Here is a 15,939-nt window from a genome sequence, read left to right on the forward strand (position 1 = left end):
GAGGTACTTGGTAAAAATATCTGAACTTTGGGCCCGAAGTCAGTTAGCCATCAGCGTCCGGCCTCACCAACTTTCTGCGCGAGCTCGAGCAAAGCCACTGTCCCTGTCCTTTTTTCCTCAATTGTAGAAGAGCTCCCCTCGGCCCCAAGGGCCTCCCGGAATAGGAGAGATGAACCCAGAAAATCAACAGGAAAAGTGCTTTATGAGGTTGGAGGCGATTGTCACGCGAGGGCTGTTACAAGGTCGATCGGCGATTGGGCGACTGAGCCCTGGCCGGTCCCCAGTTCCTGCCTCGACCCTAGGGGCCGGGCCGAGGCGGGATGGGGAGGGCCCGGGCTGGGGCAGGCCGGCTCGGGGGGGGGCCCCGGGAGGCCTCCGGAGACTGGGGTGCGGCCACCCGGGAGGAAACTAGAGCGGTCTGGGCGAGACCCCCGCTGGCCGGGTTGGGGTGGGGGGCGCCAGCGCGGCCCTGCGCAGAGGCTCGGCGAGCCCCGGGCCCCGGCTCCTCCCCGCACTCACCCGCGGACTGCGCGCGCTACCACTCCTCGCGATTCGCCTCTCGCCCGGTACCTTTCCCGGGGTCACCCACCAACATGGCCCCTTCACTTCCGGGACACGACCTTGCGCACGGAGCTGAGGGGAGGGACTGAAGGGAGCGTGGGGGCGGGCGGAGGCGGAAGGACTTCCGTTCTCCGCGGCCGAGGCCTCTCTCGGGGCGGGGCCAGGAGCCTCGTCGGGCCACGCCCCCTCAGGCGGTCTCGGTCCCGCCTCCGTGCGTGACGTCCCCCAGGGACCGGTCCGCCGAGGCCGTTCGGGCCCCGCCCACCCGGAGAGCGACCGCGCCGTGGGCGGGAGTGGGGCGGCGGACTGGCACCCGGGTGGCCTCGCCGTCCAGCGACCGGGCTGCGTCGGGCCGACCCCCACCCGCTGCCAGCCTCGTAACCTGTCAGGCGGTCAGGTCAGGCCCCAGCACCGACTGCCGATCTCGGGCTGGGGCCGTGGGGACACCTGGCGAAGTCTGACACTACTACTATTCTCTGTCATGGCTGTCAAAGCTCCTCAAGTCCCATTTTTCTCAGATCGCGTTCTTTTCACCCCTCGGGGCTCTTCCTGCTCCGCGGGCCCTTCGGCTCGCGGCAAACTCCTACCCTTGAAGGTCCACCGCAGTTGTTCCCTCCGGACGTCTTTTCCAGCACCTTCCTCCTCGGGCGTCCAGCACAGGCGCCTCCTTTGGGCCGCACAGAAATGTCTGCACACTGCTGTTGGGGCTCCTAACCCTTTCAACAACAAATCGTATTTACTGGCACCAGTTATTTGCCGGGCACTGCTGTTTAATGTACCCGTTTGCTTCTCTGTCTCTCACCAGATCTGGGGGCGCGACCCACACCTTCTGGAATCCGTGAGGCCCCTGCCCGCAGCGTGTCCAGGTGCCAAGCGAAGCCAAGGAGCGTTGGGAGTCAGGCCCCTGGGGACCCCCAGTTCCAGTTGCACCACTGAAGGACTTCTGCCCTCTGGCAAGTTTCCTAACCTCCGCCTGGGGCTGTTGTGGGGACTAACGGGCATCCAGCAGGAGGGGATGGGTGTTGAGGAGCAGTTACCATCCACTCATTGATTCACGCATCCAGTCCTCCTCAGGGGTCTCTAACGTGCAGGGCACTGCCACCGGTGTTGCAGGGAACAGAAGGATCAAGTTGGGTCATCTAGTGGGGGCTGACGCAGGTGGTGAGGCGAGCTGGGAGCCCTCCTGCAGGTGGGAGGATGGAGGGAAGGGAGTGTGGTGGGAGGGAGGGCGTTGCTCTTTTACACGGAGTGGGCGACATGCGGACCTTCTTTTTGGTGCCTGTGGACACCATTCCGTGCCACCTTCTCGGCCTTCGACGCCTTTGCTTCGGCTTCGGCTTTAGGAGGAGCCGGGGTTTTCCTCTTCCGTTTCTGCTCCGTCTTCGTGAAAAGGGTCCCTCCCTGAATTCCATTGTCGCAGGGTCGGTCTGGCTTGAGCAGAACCGAATGCACCAAGCGCTAAAGCAGGGAGGTTGGTTGAGGAAGCTGTTGCAGGACCCCAGGGGAGACAGGGGTTCAAACCAGGGGAGGCGGCAGTGGAGGGAGGAAGTGGTCAGATCCTGGAAGTCTTTGGAGCTAGAGCCACTGCTCACATAGGGTGTGAGAAAGAAGGGTCACCGTGGCTTCCGGCTGCTGCCTGAGCAACTACCCTGCTGCCTCCCTGCTCCAGTTCAGTTAGGAGCATGTTCCGCGTGTTCCAGAAGAAGGCTGTTTTCCAGAGGCCTAAGGTCTCCACTCAGATGAGGGGAGACTTCCCTGTGATATGGGGAGCCCCGCAGCACTGAGGGATGGTGAGCCCTAGGGCTTCTGGGAAAGGGAGGGCCCAGTTGGGGGCCTCAAGGAGGGAGGCTTAAGACTTAGGACCAATGGTGGTGTGGAGCCTGGGCTCTTAGGCTGGGGCTGGATCCCCCAGGGCTGGAGGAAGAAACTCAGCAATTCTCTCCCTCAAGCTCCAGTGCAGCGGCCCCAGCACTTACAGCCGCCTTTATGAAGCGCCTCTGGTGTGCCAGCCATTTGGACTGACTACTTTACAAACATTGTATTATGTCCAGGCCCAGCGGCCCTGCTTGGTAGGCATCGTTATCCCCATCTTACAGATGAGAAATCCAACACTGAGAGAGGTTTGCTAATTTCTCTGATACTGAGCCAGGCAGCTGGGAAGCTCGCGGTGGAACGCATATCTGTCTTACACCAAAACGTGTGTTCTTTCCACTCTTCCAGGCTGCCCTACTTTGCTCGATAAAGAAATAATTTTGTGACCCAAATAAATCTATTTGGTGACATTTCCAGCTGGAAGACTAGGTGACCTTTCGTATCCCTCCTGACCCTCCTGCTCTATAGAATATTATTTTTAGGACGGAAGGGGGGAGGCCCCCGGGGGGCCTGCCTTTCAGATCAGCTTCCCCAGACTCTTCTGGGTCTTTTCTTTACTTCCAGACTCAGAGCACTCATTCCTGTTCCCAGTGCTCCCATGACAATGGTGGGGGAGTGGGGGTTGGAGAAGCGGGGCAGGCACACATCCATGGTTCCTTTGTAGGTCTGAGACCCCTGGCAAGGAGCACTGCCCCAAATGTCAGGGCTCTGCCGGGTGGATGGGACAAAGGGTCCTCTGGGATCTCTAAGATATTGCAGCTTTGACCTAACTCCCAGTCACACATCTGGATGTTGGCAAATGGTGTGTTATGGGGTCACGGATGGAGGGCAAGAGGGAAGCCCTTGTTCATCAGAGCCGTGACTCACACCAATAGTAGACATTTCATTGCAGAGTGAATGGATGAAGGGATATTTTCCAGAAAGGTAGAGGGACTGGGAGAGAGAGACCATTTCCCCAAGTCAGGTCAGTCAAGTCTAGTTGCCTTTGAAAGGGGCAGTGGGGCGGCGACGGGCATGGGGCAAGTGATTGAAGCTTTGCGTGTCTTGCTTTCCCCATCTGTGAGCTGGAGATAGAGATAAAGAGCTGCCTCCTTGGGCTGTTGAGGGTTAAATGTGAGAGGGCATGCAAGGTGTCATCGGGAGCCTGACACCCGGTGAGCACACAGTAAGTGGTGGGTGGCTTGTATTATCATGAGGTGTCGGTGTCTCTCTCTCTCTCGTGAGTGGACAGGGATGTGGGAATATCACAAACAGACTTTGGAAACCCAGGACACCAGTTCCAGGGCAGGAATTCCGGGAGTCTCAAGCTAGGGCCCTCCAGCCCTGAAAGCCTCCGTGGCCAAGGGTCCGGGCCCCAGAGGGCTAAGGCAGGATACAGGAACAAAATGAACAAAATGTTTTTGCTGAGTGACCGTGAGAATCAACACTGTTGTTCCCAAGCAGTCTATTGTTCAGCATTTAGTGAGCACCTAGTGTGAGCCAGGGTTAGAGGTGGGGATGCAGATGTAAAACACGCAGTTCCTGTCCTCAAGAAGGCTGGGGGTGGGGGGGCAGGGGGGTGGAGACAGACAGGTACGCAGGTGCTAGGAGAGAAGCCTTCACAGGTGCTCTGGGAACCAGAAGATGCTGTGACCCAGTGAAGAAGCAAGGTTGGGTGAGCACCCACTGGCTACAGAAGCGAAGGGTTGAGACCCAAAGCTGGACCGTGAGCATGCTAAGGTTTCTCGGAAAGGAAGTGATAGCCGGTGAGGCGTGCTTCAGGCACTGGCACCGTTAGTCTGGAGTCGGTCACGGGTTCAAGTCCCAGCTCTGCTACCTGACCGCTGGGTGTCCTTCAGCAACGTGCTCAACCTCTCTGAGTCTTGGTTTCTACACTCAAAAATGGGGATTCATTAAAGTACCTAAGCAATCAGACCTTGAAACTGACTCATGCTAGGATGGAGAAAGAGAGAAGCAGTGTATATCTGTGTATATATTAAGTGTGTATCTGCAATGAGAATTAAAACTATGGCTAAGGCCTTAGGGAGTCCAGGTGATGGTAGGGGGGCAGGAGTGGTCCGGGCAGAGGATGGAGTCTCGGCCCATTGCAGAGTTCAAAGGACTAGAGCCAGAGAACTCAGGAGAGGCCCGAGATGAGGCTGGGGAGGAAGGCAGCAGGCCACAGCCAGGAATTTGACCCTGAGCCAACAGCAGGGGAAAGTCCCAGCCACGATCAGCCTTCCGTCTTAGAAAGAGCTGCCTGGCCCTTTTACGGGGACTAGATTGACAGGCTGAGACCTGCAGGAGCTGGGCCCCAGGCCACTTCGGCGCCCCTTTGAGAGAGCCATCAGCGGACGGTAGGAGTGAGCCCAACGCTTCCTGTGTGCCGACATCTCTTGCACACACAACCCCCTAACCCTCATCACAGCCGTGTGAGGATGAGAATGTCCCTGTGCCAGGTACATCCAAGGAGGCAGGACTTTAAAGAGCCATAAGCAGCAGGACTAGGATCTGAACTCCGCTCTGGGGCTTGAACTGTCCCGGGATAGATGAAGTGACTAGAGGCAAGGGTGGAGGAAGAAGACAGGGACAAGGAGCCCCTGGGGACACTGACAGCTAAGGCCCAGGAAGCAAAGGACACCGCAGAAGACGGGGGTGTCATGGAGGCCTGGGGAGAGGAGAGGGTGGCCACGGAGGCCAGGGCCCCAGCCAGTTTGCCCAGTTAGGTGCTGGTCTCAGACCGGTTCACTGAGAACCCAGCGGCTATAGAGAGTAATTGGGGAGGTGGAAAGGGAGACCGTGACTTTGCTGGCAGGAGAAAGGGTGAGTGAGATGAGAGGACAGTTGAAGAAAAAGCGGTTGGGTCGGGCTGGGGGTGTGCTGGTACCGTTCCAGGCTGGGGAGGGGAAGAGAGGAGCCAGTTGAGGCAGAGGAGTTGGAAGTGCCAGAGGGAGTGAGCCCTCAAAGGAGTGAATTCCCCGATGCTGCTTACTGAGGGGGGTGGGGAGGGGAGGGGGCACGCAGGGCAGCTCCAGGCTCCCCTGCTGGAGGCAGAAAGGGTGAGTGCCTGCAGCCTGGGTCTTTCCAGCCTCCAGCCCTTTGCTTTGCCCAGCAGTGTTGTAAGGCACACAACATTGCGACCCTCTTTATTTATTTATTTTTTTTTCAACGTTTTTTATTTATTTTTGGGACAGAGAGAGACAGAGCATGAACGGGGGAGGGGCAGAGAGAGAGAGGGAGACACAGAATCGGAAACAGGCTCCAGGCTCCGAGCCATCAGCCCAGAGCCTGACGCGGGGCTCGAACTCACGGACCGCGAGATCCTGACCTGGCTGAAGTCGGACGCTTAACCGACTGCGCCACCCAGGCGCCCCGCGACCCTCTTTAAATGCTGGGTGCTTTGAATGGGAGGGAAATGGCTACTGGATGACAAGACGGAAAGCTCACCCCAGCCCACCCCCCCTCCACCTCCCAACCTTGCCAGGGGAGGACCCAGGGTGGAGTAAGGGTGCAGACACTCCTTTACCCGCTCTGCTGGAGTAATGGAGGAGTTGGCAGTAACCGTAACGGATCAACGAAGCTCTGGGACGTGAGCCTGCCAGGGACCTGGAAATCTCTCCGAGAGAGCCGCCTCCCTCCCGATGGAGTTTGCTGTCATCAGACGTCATCGATCCTGTATTCACCAAACCAAAACCTGATATCCCTGGCCAGGAGTGAGATTCCCCCATTAGCCTGTGAAATCTTTGCTGCCCACATAGTGCCAGGTGGTGTTGAGAAGGGCACAGAGACTGTAAGCTCATTCACGGAATACCCTCCCCTTGGCAGGCAGCAGGAGTGGGGGCCAGGACTGGCAGATGGGCAGGCTTAGAGCCCAGCTCCCAGCTCCCCCACTTGCCACGTGTACCACCTCTGTGAGGTTCAGAACGTAGGAGAAGGGTGGGGAGGCTGAGTACAGTGTCCAGCCCAGGGCAGTCGCTCAGTGAATCTCAGCCAGTGTCCCTTTACATCCTTTCTACCCATCGACCCACTGGATATCAGTGACCCACTTTACAGATGAGGCAGCACCACTCAGGCTGGTTACAGCCTCCATCTCCTCCAGGGGCAAACAGGTGTACGTGCGGGACTGTTCTCGCCCCGCAAAGAGCTTTGTAAGACCCAGAAAATTATAAGAGCTTTCCGCGTTTGCTTAAATGCTTAAGACATCTGGCAGCATTGGGCTCCCCAGCCCCCTCTTCTGCTAAGGAGCAGCTAATCCCTTTGGACAGTTTGCACAGCGGCCTGTGTGGGCTGGCAGTGCAGTGGCCCTGCCCGGAGGGTGGATTGGCGGGGGAGGCTGGAAGACGGAGAAGGGAGAGCAAGGTATGATTTCCAGGTCAGAGTCTGGGACGTACGGCAACACAGTAATTAAGACAAGGCATACTCCAGAGGTTGCGCAGAGCTTGGGATGACGCTGAGTGTGGTTTGGAGAAGTCGTGATGTTTGCACATGCTCTTGGTCCTTTGAGTCTTAGAACTTGACCCGCCGATGTCCTTGGGCTGGGCTGATTGGCAGAACAGCCTTTCCTCCCCCAGGTGTCTCGGCAATTCCACAGCTGGTACGGGCGGGAGGATGGGAGGACCCTCTCTAAATACGGCACCGTGATGGGAAAGCCATTCTCACATCCGAGGATGGTCAGAGGAGGAAACCGGCCAGGAGAGCAGGCAGAAACAGGCAGGCCTGAGGCCCCTCTTCTCAGATCAGTGAGGTGAAACCCAGGACCAGATTGGTGAAACCCAGGACAGCCTGGTCCTGTTCTTTTTCTTTAACACCGTTCTTTAATGTCTATTTTTCAGAGAGAGAGAAAGAGTGCGAGCAGGGGAGGGGCAGAGAGAGACACAGGATCTGAAGCAGGCTCCAGGCTCCAAGCTGTCAGCACAAAGCGCAACACGGGGCTCGAACCCACGAACCGTGAGATCATGACCGAAGCTGAAATTGGATGCTTAACTGACTGAGCCACCTCGGCACCCCCCCCCCTTTTTTTTTTATGTTTTCTTATTATTTTGAGAGAGAGAGAGAGAGAGAGAGTGCATGGGGGAGTGGGGAAGGGGCAGAGAGAGGGAGACAGAGAATCCCAAGCAGGCTCCCTGCTGTCAGCGCAGAGCCCGACACGGGGCTCGATCCCACGAACCTGTGAGATCCTGACATGAGCTGAAACCAAGAACATGCTCAGGACTTCCAAGAGTGTTGACGACGCCACCCGGCAAAGCCTCCCACTGACACAGCGCGATGGGCCTCTGCCCTCAGTGACTCCGAGGGGGACGAATGGACCCTAAGGAAGGTGGTGGCCCTGGTCTGCCAGAGTGCGGGGGTCTCTGGGGCCTGACTGGGGACGTGCTGGTGGGTGGATATCAACGTCAGCCACCACTACTGACGCAAGTGGGGCTGGGAGCCGGCCGCCCGAGGAGGGATGAGCTGTTAAGCGCCCGCCGTGTCAGTACAGCTCAGCAGGATCCGGTGAGCGCCACAGGGCCCCAGCGGAAGTCACACCCAGCCCCGCCAGGTAGGGAACAGACGCTCCAGAGGTGTTCACCTTCTGGGCCCCGCCACGTCTTGTGCAGGCTCTGGAACCTTCCTTTCCTCGTCTGCCGAAGGGCTAGAAGAGCACGTCGCCCTTTGCGCCACATGCCTTCACCACACGGATGTCCCCCTCGCGTGGCCTTCATCATTCTGTGTATTTCCTGGTCTCGGTTTTCCTTTCTCTTCATAATGTTCTGTGATTCTATGATATATACACACACACGTATGTGTATATACATCCTTCCATTCTGCGGCGTCTGCTTTATACGCCCTCTGAAATCCCACCTGGCGTCCAGTTGGGTAAAAGGAAGGAAGGAAAGGAGGGAACCGCCGGTTGTGGACATGCCTGGCTCTCCCACTAGGAGGCAGCACAGCACCGTGCGAAGGGTGGTGGAGGCCCTGGTCCTCTAAGTCCCATGGGGAGCTGTGTGGCTTTCAGCAATTTATACCCTTAATTTCCCCGGATCCTAGCCTCCCCACCCCTACAACCTTGCAGGCTGGTAAGGCGTAACCCCCCTAGATACCATGTAGATTACATGAAGTAACGTATGGAAAGTGCCTGATTCCGCTTCCGGGGGACATTTGACGATGTCTGGAGACACGCGTGGTTGTCACACTCGGGGGAGCGGATTCATCCAGTAAGTAGGGGCCAGGGATGCTGCTAATACCCTGCAATGCATCGGGACAGGCCCCCCAACACAGAATCATCTGGCCACGAGGTCACTAGCGTCGAGGTCGAGAAACCGTGGCCTTACTTACAAGTCGATTTTGAGCTCCTAGAGGGCAGCAAGTGTGTCTTCTCCGTTTCTGTATCTTCCTTGGGGCCTGTCATATGGCGTGCAGTCAGTGAGCGAGTGCAGGGTTGAGCTGAAAGGTTAAGTACTGGCAGAAGAGGTGGCATGGGTACAGTGGGTGGGAAGAGGGGTGACCGACTAGAAAAACTCACTGTCACGGAGTGGGGTTGCACACCTAACTGCATTAGCATGGCGGCTTCCTGAGAGATGAGTCTGATTTGCAAAAATGAAATTGGTTCTAAGCATCCTAATCAGGTTGTTTTAAATGCTGGCGATCAAGGGGACCCTTCGAGAACTTTCTAATTTTTTTTAATGTTTATTTATTTTTGAGAGAGAGAGAGAGCAGGGGAGGGGCAGAGAGAGAGGGAGACACAGAATCTGAAACAGGCTCCAGGTTCTGAGCTGTCAGCACAGGGCTCGAACTCACGAACTGCGAAATCACAACCTGAACCGAAGTTGGATGCTTAACTGACTGAGCCACCCAGGTGTCCCTCAAGAGCGTTCTAGAACTGAGCGACCCCGTTTGGAGCCTCTGCCCCAGGACCCTGTCACAATGGGCTGGAATGACAGAGTCAGGTTTCCTGCCTTCTACAAATCTCAAGAATGTTGTTTCTTTTTCCCACCACCAACCTGCACCCCAGACCCTGGCCAATATTTACAGAACCAAATGGCAAAGAGTCTAAAAGTCTCATTACTGGACAGCAGTGGGCTGGCTGGCAGAGCAGATCAGGGAGCGGAGACAGCTATTTTTGACTAGTTGATGGGCGGCCACGTGGATAAGGGCCTGGCCGTGTCCCATGTGAACTTCTAGAAGGCAGAGCAATCCAAACTGGGGCCTGGCATGAGGCATCCTGGGTCTTCAGAAAGGTCGCTGCATGGGACATGCTGAATGTTCTCATTATGGCATGGGGACTGATCCAGTGTGATATCAAAGGAAGTGGCAAATCTTGGCCAAGAGGCGTGGCCACAGCTAATCCCGTGGGCAAGGCCCTTCAGGGGAGGAAGCTTGGGCCATAGAACACCTACTGCCCTCAGATGGCAGGTTGTATGTGACAGGACCCCAGTGCTTGGGCAGGCAGAGTGGGGTGTTCAGGGAGCAGGGTCTCTGGTGGGTGTTGGACAGCGTAGGAGACAGTCCTGGGTTCAAATCCCAGTGCCTCCACTTATTAGTGGCATTCGCCTGTTAGTTGCTCATTCCCCAAATAGATGTTGAGTCGTGCTAGGAACTGTTTGCTCCCAAGCGTGGGAGACCACACCCAAAAGCAGGCAATCCTAAGACCATGTGGAAAGGGCAGCACTGGAGACGTCCGAGGCATAATGGGAGCCCAGAGGATCAGCACCTAATCTGGGTGTGGGGAGGTAGAGGCGGGGCCGTCCTAACAAGGCCTCCTGGAGAACCTGACACCTGAGCCTGAAAGAGTGAGCAAGCGTCAGAAACAAAATGGCGGCAGAAGGTTCTGGGCTAAGAGAACAGTGTGCCTGAACTCAGAGAAGAAGGTTTTCTTGAGAGGAGTTAGAATGTTTTCCGCTGTAAATAGCAGAAAGCCCAGCTCAAAGTGTCTTTCACAAAGGGAATGTATTGGCTCGTGTAATTGAGAAGTCCTAACAGTGTGGCTTTCAGGGAAGGTTCCACACACCAGCCAGTGCTATCAGCTGTATGCTCCTCCCTCTCCTTTTATTTCTGGTGGTGAGGGCTCTTTCCCCTTTCCTCATCAAATTTAAAAAAATATATTTATTTATTTGGGGGAGAGCGCAAGCGGGGAACGGACGGAGAGAGGGGGACAGGCAGAGGGACGGGGACAGAGGATCCGAAGCGGGCTCTGTGCTGACAGCGGCCAGCCCGATGCAGGGCTTGAACTCACGAACCATGAGAACATGACCTGAGCCGAAGTCGGACGCTCAACCGACGGAGCCACGCAGGCGCCCCTCCCCATCATTCTTGAAGAAGAGAACTTCTTTTCCAGAAGCTTCCAGCAGTTTTTTTTTTTCTGTATCACTAGTCTGGATTGGGCCACTCGTCCATCCCTAAAGTAATCGCCCTGACCGGGCAGTGGGTTGTACAAACTGGCGGAGCCTTTCAGGGCTACCTTAGGAGCTGGGTGTGTGCATGTGTGAGTGTGCATGTGTGTCTGTGTCAATCCCCACCAAAGCACACGATCGAGAAATTCTGGTAGGAAGAGATGCCGAGAAGAGGAACCGTAAATGTCCACTGCAGCCAGCATTTACTGAGTGCCTACTGTGTGCCCAGCTCTCTGGAGCTGCTTTTCGTTTGAGGTGACCTTGACACCTTGGGGACTCATCTAATGAGCAGTTGGATCCATGGGCTGGATGCTCACTGGGGAGGACTCTGGAGAGGCTGGGCCAGCCCTACCTCTGCAGGAGTCCAGAACAGTAAGCAGAGCAGTGGGCCCAGGATGAGGCCCTGGGGAGCCCCCTTATTGAAGGGGCGCATGGGGTAAAAGGGTGCCAGGAAGGCACCCGAGAAGGAACATCAAGAAGGAGGTAGGGGCGCCTGGGTGGCGCAGTCGGTTAAGCGTCCGACTTCAGCCAGGTCACGATCTCGCGGTCCGTGAGTTCGAGCCCCGCGTCGGGCTCTGGGCTGATGGCTCAGAGCCTGGAGCCTGTTTCCGATTCTGTGTCTCCCTCTCTCTCTGCCCCTCCCCCATTCATGCTCTGTCTCTCTCTGTCCCAAAAATAAATAAACGTTGAAAAAAAAATTAAAAAAATAAAAAAAAAGAAGGAGGTAGAGGAAGTCACAGCGGCTGAGGAAGGGGGTGTGGAGAAGGGATGCGTGACCTGTGTGTCAGGTGCACCACGTGAGGAAATGGGGGGTGCGGCCAGAGTCATGATGATGACTGCTCCCACTTTTGAAGCTCTCCCGATTCTCCAGGCTCTGTTCCAAGTTCTGAGTGCCCTTACAACCGCTCTAGAGTCTGTCCCATGAAGGTCTTTATTTCACAGATGAGGATGCGGGAGACCGACTTGGCCAGGGGCCGGTGAAAGACCTGATGGAGGCAACTAAGGTTGTGCCAGTGGTGACCTTGATGCCCCCCATTTCTTTTGGGCATCCTCCTTCCTCTGGTCGAAGAAGGCTAATGAGCATAGCCCGCCCAGCCCCTCTCCAGTCTCACCGATTGGCCCCGGGATGATCACGTGACTTTATCCAAGTCAATGGCCTGCAGGCCCGGGACTTTTAGGGGAGAGGAGCTCTATTTCTTCTGTACTAAGTACCCAAGATGGGATGCCGCGAGGCCTGGAGCTGCTGCAGCCATCTTGCAGGCATGAGGGTTTTAAGGCTGTCGGAGAATAGGGACAACACAGGATAGGAAGTGGAGCTGAGCCGAGCCACAGAGAGAGCTGGACGACAGTGTGGGAGTGAGCTCCACCTCCAGCTGTACCTGAAGCCTTTCTTGTTACTAAACTAACATGTCAGCGAGCCAATAAACTCCGCTGCTTGCCTCGTTTGGGTCGGGCTTTCGTCATTAACTGAAAGCCAACTGCGTCAGTCACCTATGGCCACAATCAGGCTGCGTAACAAACCACCCCCGGTGGCTAAAGCAATTGAGCTCACGAGACTGGATTTATGTTTAGGTTGAACTGGGCCGGGAAGCGCTTCTGGTCTTGGCTGGGCTCACACAACACGTTGGGCGGCCGGGATGACGGGAACAATGAGGCCACACGCCGAGGCCCCGGTGGAAGGACTTGTGCCACTGTTGATGGTTTGCCACAGTAGCTTTCAGCAGTCTAGGATAGGTGTCTGAGAGGTGGTTTGTGGTACCGATGTAGGGTCAGACTTTTCCTACAAACGCAGGAAATGAGGAGTATACGAGAGGTCAGGTTTGCGGGCGGATCGTCCCTCCACTTGAATTTGTGTGATGCTTCCCTGAGGTGAGGTTCAAGCAATGTTTTTATGGCAGGAGGCAGGGGGCCTGTTTGTGTGAAGCCCTGTGTGTCTCCTGCATAAGCAGTGACTGGCTGACAGGCTCATTCTTTTGTGAATTATCCCTTCCTCTGTCACCAATAATCCAGGTCAGGCCTGAGCAGGTGGGCACATCCTTGAAGCAGCTGCCCACGCGCTGCCAGGCAGAAGAACCGTTCAGTTGAGCCTAGATCGAATTGTGGAACCGTCAACAAATCAATTGTGTTAGATTTCAGGGTGGTTTGTGTTGAAGCAGTAAATATTTGATGGAGTAAACTACAAAATGAAACTTAAAAAAATTATTGTAATTTAAAAGCATTAGTTTCCTGCCATAACTGAGTGTCTGGGAATTCACTAGAACAGCACACGAGGGGTCGAGGATGCTGGCCAGAGAGCTGGCCCCAGGGGAAGGCTTTTCACTGCTGTGAATGGTAACCACAGATGCGTGGATGTTCCATGATGTGGGGTGCCCAGGTGGGGACTCCCAGTGGGCTCCAGGATGTCAGGCCTTCAGGGTTTGTTTTTGTTTTTTAATGTTTATTTATTTGAGAGAGAGAGAGAGAGAGAGGCAGATTGTGAGTAGGGGAGGGGCAGAGAGTGAGGGAGACACAGAATCCGAAGCAGGCTCCAGGCTCCGAGCTGTCAGCACCGAGCCCGACGCGGGGCTCGAACTCACAAACCACAAGATCATGACCGGAGCCAGAGTCAGACACTTAACCAACTGAGCCACCCAGGCGCCCCTGTTTTTGTTTTTTTTTTAAGTTTATTTACTTATTTTGATGGGAGGGCGGGAAGGGAAGAGAGGAGGAGGGAGAATCCCAAGCAGGCTCCACACTGTCAGCACAGAGCCCGAAGTAGGGCTCAAACCCACAAACCATGAGATCATGACCTGAGTCGAAGTCAAGTTGGACTGAACCACCCAGGTGCCCCAGGGCTTGGGAGTTTCAACTGCCCACAGCTCAAGCCCCGAGCTGGAGGGCAACTCTAGAAGCACTTCAGTGGTTGCTGTTACCCAGTCACCGGGCTTGCTCTGGTCTCCCCCATCCTGATGGAGCTTTACAGGTTGTAAACCATTTCCCTGTCTTTTATGTTGTCCTCTAGATGCAGTAAAGCTCTCTATGGACCATTTTTATAAGCAGATTGCGTCTGGAGAGAATAGGCGTCCCCTCCAAGGCCGCGGAGCCCGCCAGAACAGTACATCCAGCTCCCTGGATGGCCCGTGGAGGAAGACAGTCGTATCTGATGTTCACAGCCGCTCACAGCCGGCTTCCTCGGCTCTGACGACTTCACGCCAGCCCTCACCTCACCGCACTGACGTGGCGCTTACCTGTTGGTGTTTCCCACTGTCCGTAATCCTCCTGACAGCAGGGACTGCCTTCACTCGGCGTCCCCTCACCCGGCACCACGCCTGGCTTGATTAGGAGCTCGGATGGTGTTTGAACATCAGTGTGGAACGTCACGAGCATCCTCACGCCTCCTGCCTTCATCTTCCTCCCCCCCCCATCCCCCACCACGGACGCTGACACAGGGAGGGGCGGGGCGCGTGGCATTCACTGCCTTAATGTACCCAAGCCTCCCTCCCCACAGCTGTAAAATGGGAGTGATGGGGAGGGAGATCTCTTAGCCCAGAGCCTGGCACAGAATAGGCGCTCAATAAATAACGTCTGTAAAAGTCTATGATGAGGACGATTCATTCTGGGACATGATTTAAGGGTTATACACTTGATCTCAAGTGGAGAGGGGTTACCGTCACCCCCTTTTGGCTAGGTGGGATGTCTGTATCTCCTCCACTCTCCCCCAAGCCTGTGGAATTACACTCCCCACCCCCCACCCCCAACCCCCCAAGCACCTACAGCAGGTGCCTTCCTGGGCATTGGCAGCACGGCCGGAGGCCACGTATCTGAGTTATGCATGTGACACCCTGCGCACCTTGTGGCTGCTCAGGGGACATTAGCCCCTGCCGTGGCCACCAACACTTCTGTCTCTCCTCCCTGTCTCCAGCCTCCGTCTCCCCATCTAACAGGGAGGCCGCACAGCCACCCCACGGGGGACTGAGGCAGAGTTCAAAGTGTGCCTGCTATCACCATCTGAGACCCTCCTTGGAAAATACCCAGAGGGTTCCTTCCCGAGGACGATACCATCGTCCATGGGCTTGATGGAAGCCTCCAGGAAGGCCCCCGCATTCCCTGGCTCCAGGCACCATCTGAGCACAAGTCCACGGGAGAGACAGTGCCGTCTTCACGTGCTCCAAAGGGCTGGCGACAGGACCAGTGCCGGGAATCCAGGTGCGGTCCCTCTTCTGCCACCAAGTGGCTGTGTGACCTTAGAACCTGTGACAGGGAAGCACCTGGATGGCTTAGTGGGTGGAACTTGCGAATCTTGACCTTGGGGTGGTAGGTTTGAGCCCCACATTGGGTGTAAGTTACTTTTTTAAAAATCCTGAAAGAAAAAGAAGAAAGAAAGAAAGAAAGAAAGAAAGAAAGGGAAAGAAGGGAAGGAAAGGAAGGAAGGAAGAAAAGAAAGAGAAAAAGAAAAAGGAAGGAAGGAAGAAAAATGAAAGAAAGAAAGAAAGAAAGAAAGAAAGAAAGAAAGAAAGAAAGAAAAAGAAAGAAAGAAAGAAAGAAACAACCTGTAACAGGCAAAGAGGGGAAGAACACTGAAGCGGGAGGGTTTGTCCGGACGCCCTGAGGTCAGGACTGAGAACCGCTCTCCTTTGGGGGTAGACACCAGAACCTTCATCTGGCGCTCCGGTGAGGTACAGGTCCACCCTGGAGGGGTGGGGGTGGGGGTGGCGTGGCCAGTCCTGGACCTACCTCGTCTTTCTGCGCCCCTCCTTCCAGCTGGTTCCACCAGGTGGGGGTGGGGAAGGGGAGGATGCGCCCCTGGTTGTGCGTGGGTGCGTGCACGTGTGTGTGCATTCCTCGGTGCGGGGCTCGGCACGCCCCTCTCCTGCCCAGCGTCCGTCCGTCTGTGGGGAGGCTCACACCCCGTGGGCCCGGCGCTGGCGGTGAGGAAGTTTTTAGGAAGACCTGAGCCACCCCCTCGCACCCCTCCCTGACCCAGAGCACCCCCAAACTGGCCCCGCACGCGCACCTTTCAGACTTTGTAGCTGTTTTTATTATTAATATTATCTTTTCCTTTAAGCATCCCTTTAAGGGTGAAATGAAATCCAACCATTTACAGAGAAAATGATTTCAGAATGTACATATTGATTTTCCCTTACAAAAAAAATAATACTATTATCATTGGCGTCCTTAA

At 55.8% G+C, this 15,939-nt stretch overlaps 1 long non-coding RNA gene across 1 annotated transcript; it reads left to right on the top strand.

Moving 5' to 3' along the window:
- The first annotated feature begins 799 nt into the window (after positions 1–799).
- Positions 800–14,356, top strand: LOC147578879 (uncharacterized). The gene is made up of 3 exons (XR_015253291.1): positions 800–958; positions 1,367–1,514; positions 13,783–14,356. It is a non-coding gene; the product is annotated as an uncharacterized LOC147578879 (long non-coding RNA).
- The last annotated feature ends 1,583 nt before the right edge of the window (positions 14,357–15,939 follow it).

This window comes from Puma concolor, chromosome B4 (genome assembly GCF_028749965.1).
Source record: "Puma concolor isolate L17-30 chromosome B4, mPumCon1.1.hap2, whole genome shotgun sequence".
Taxonomy (NCBI): domain Eukaryota; kingdom Metazoa; phylum Chordata; class Mammalia; order Carnivora; family Felidae; genus Puma; species Puma concolor.